General features: G+C 40.3%; 1 non-coding gene across 1 annotated transcript; it reads left to right on the top strand.

Moving 5' to 3' along the window:
* Positions 1–2,031: 2,031 nt before the first annotated feature.
* Positions 2,032–2,135, top strand: LOC116081365. Its single transcript, XR_004114854.1, has one exon. It is a non-coding gene; the product is annotated as a small nucleolar RNA U13 (small nucleolar RNA).
* Positions 2,136–3,335: the final 1,200 nt, after the last annotated feature.

The following is a 3,335-nucleotide window of genomic DNA, read 5'->3' as shown; positions in this document are numbered from 1 at the left end:
TTTTTTTTTTTTTTAATGCAATGGGGTTGGGGCATTTGAAATAGGATCTTACTCTGCAGCCTAGATTAGCTTGAATTCACTATGTAGCTCTAGCTGGTTTCAAAGTCAGCAATCCTCCTGCCTCAAACTCTCAGGTGCTGGGATAACAGGCATAGTGAGCCACCAGTCCTAGCTCTTTAAAAGTGATTTTTATTTGAAGTTTGAGAGTATATTCTATTCAGTGTAAATCTACCTTCCTATCCCTTCCATCTAGCTTTAAAAGAATGTCTAAGGAGAGGTCATCCACGTTTTGAACTGTGAGTCTTGGTATAGGAGCAGATGTAGGGGGAGAAGACGGACTGCCTTCAGGTGGGGTTCTGCTTACAAAGAAAAATTCTGAGAAAAAAAATCACCAACAGGAGCTTGTATATATGAAGTTCTAAAAATGTTTGTTTTGTTTTAACATCTCTCTCTCTCTCCCCCCCCCTCTGTGTGTGTGTGTGTGTGTGTGTGTGTCTGTGTGTAACTGAGATAACCACATTGGCCCACGTGGGACAAAATTGTATTGGCTTTGGTGTGCTGATTTTGGGGAGACACTTCCTTGAGCTGTTGCCTTTGAGGAACGGGGAATTCTTTCGGTTTAGGCTCTGTCTTCAAAATAGTTCTGATCTTTACAAGATAGAACCTGCATTTCCACATTTGTATTTGTGGGGTGTTGCCCTCTGGACACTTTATTGTCTAAGGCAGTTCAGAAGATGTTCTGTTAGTGGCTCTGAGTTTTTTTCTTTTCTTTTTTCTTTTTTTGGTTTTTTGAGACAAGGTTTCTTTGTATAGCCCTGACTGTCCTGGAACTCACTCTATACACCAGGCTGGCCTCAAACTCAGAAATCTGCCTGCCTCTGCCTCCCAAGTGCTGGGATTAAAGGCATGTACCACCACTGCCTGGCTACTTTTATTTTTTAAAGATTTATTTATTTATTATATGTAAGTACACTGTAGCTGTCTTCAGTCACTCCAGAAGAGGGCATCAGATCTCATTTCAGATGGTTGTGAGTCACCATGTTGTTGCTGGGATTTGAACTCAGGACCTTCAGAAGAGCAGTCAGTGGTCTTAACCGCTGAGCCATCTCTCCAGTCCCTGAGTTTTTTTCTTTTTTAGAAATTACAGCTGCTTTCTCAGCACCAACTTGCATGCTCTGCATGCTCTCAGAATTTCTTCTGGAAACAATTTTGCCCATTAAATTCAACCTCATTTAAGATATCAGAGTTTGTACAGAATGAAAACAGCTTCATGGCCCAGGTATCCTAAGAATGGCCCTGAGGCTAGTGTAAGCCTTTGTTTTCTGAAACGTCTTGAGTTAGACCTGCAGTGTCAACCTTTCTCATAGTTTGCTTGTCTTTCAAGAATGACCACCAGAGTGGCCTGGGAATCTCTTCTCTCAGCATTTAAGTATTTTTATCTTTCTTTCCCCCCCTCAATTCCAAATCATTGACAGTCTTCCTACAAACCAGTTCCAAAGGCCTAAGAACCACATGGTCAGGTTTATCACAGCAATGACTCCGGTTCTCAGAGCCAGTTTTCTGTCTTACTTGTCTTTTATGTTTCAGTGATGAAATACCAGACAAATGTAACTTAAGGAACATGGGATTTATTTTGGTCACAGTTCCAGGATATTGTCCACCATGGTGGTGAAGTCAATAAGTGGGAGCTTAAAGCCCCTGGTCATATTGAATCTATAACCAAGATAAAAAAGCAAGATGAATATTCCTTTAAAATCAGTATATGATCACAGCTCTAGAAATTATAGCACACATAATTGTGTTGGATTTCCAACCTCAATTTACCTACTCAAGATAATCCTTCATAGGCATCGTCTACTACTCTCTTTTATTTAAAAAAACCTCCAGATCTGCATATATTGACTCATTGTGAAATTTTTTGTAGTGGAAGTAAAAACTTTTTTTGATAGGTGTACTGGAGAGTTTTATGTGGACTTGACAAAAGCTAAAGTCATGGAGAGGAGGGAACCTCAGTTAAGAAAATGCCTCCAGATCCTTTCTGGTTCATAAAGCGTGATGATTGGGTATTCACGCCATTGCATGACATGTGCCACCCATAAACCTTGTTACAACGTGGGCACATTACCCGTCTGATGTGAACTTAGGAGGAAAAAAAAAAAAAAAAAGAAAAAAGAAAATGCCTCCATAAAATCGGGTTGCAGGCAAGACTTTAGGGCATTTTTAAAATTAAAGATCATCGGGGGAGGGCACAGCCCATTGTGGGTGATGCTACTCCTGGGCTGGTGGTCCTGGGTTCTGTAAGGAAGCAGGCTGAGCAAGCCATGGGGAGCAAGCCAGTGAACTGTACTGGCCATGGAGGGGTGATACTTTGGCCCTAAATCTTTCTTTTCCAAATCCCGAGAAAGTGAGTAAGGTAGAATTAAGAAGTAATGGGCAGGTTTTGATTTTGTTGGGTGATTAATATGGATAACTCTCTCAAGTCTCCTGCCTCTAGGTTCCTGCCTTGTTTGAGTTTATGTCCTGACTTCCTTTAATGATGGATAAAGCTATGGAAGTATAAACGGAATAAACCTGTTCCACTTTAAGTTGCACTGGTCATGATGTTTCATCATTACAGCAATAGGCACCCTAAGTAAGACAACAGGATCGTGTACTAGTAAGCTAGGAATGAACTTGAACCTCTGATCTTTTCATCTCCCCACTCCAGAGTAATGGACACCACCTGGTTTATTTAATAGGGGATCGATCGAGCTCTGGGTTTTAATCATCATATGCAAGCAATCTAACTGACTGAGTTATGTTCCCTGTAGCTCCAAGGTCCTGTATTTTCATTGTTATAAAACATCTTCCTTCATCTCTGTTTTTGTTATTATTTTATTTTAGTAGTGGGGATAAAACACAGAACTTGGGTGTATGAGGAAAGGACTCTACCACTGAACTACACCTCCTGCCTACCCACTTTTCCTTCTGAGGCATTTTAAAGCATATACATCATGAGGTATTAGCATAGGGACTCAATTTTTTCCCCCTTTGGAGGGTACTATTTGCATAATGTCTCTTTTTTTCCTTTACTGTTACTCCATGCTTGTCTTTGAATCGATTCGGTCTTCTGTAGACAGCATGTAGCTGAATCCTGTAATTTTTTTTTTTAAGGTAGGATCTCATTCTGTACCCCAGCCTAGCCTTTAAGAATCTAAGATCATCTCTCTATCCCTGCCTCCCAAGAGCTGAGAATGCAGGTTTTGTATTTTTACATCATTTACATCACAGTGTGACAATTTCACATCATTAATTGGGTAGTCCCATCATTTACATGTAATATTATATATGTTATT

Source organism: Mastomys coucha, unplaced genomic scaffold (assembly GCF_008632895.1).
Source record: "Mastomys coucha isolate ucsf_1 unplaced genomic scaffold, UCSF_Mcou_1 pScaffold6, whole genome shotgun sequence".
NCBI lineage: Eukaryota > Metazoa > Chordata > Mammalia > Rodentia > Muridae > Mastomys > Mastomys coucha.
Note: the sequence above shows the minus strand (reverse complement) of the source record. Positions and strands in the feature narration are given on the sequence as shown.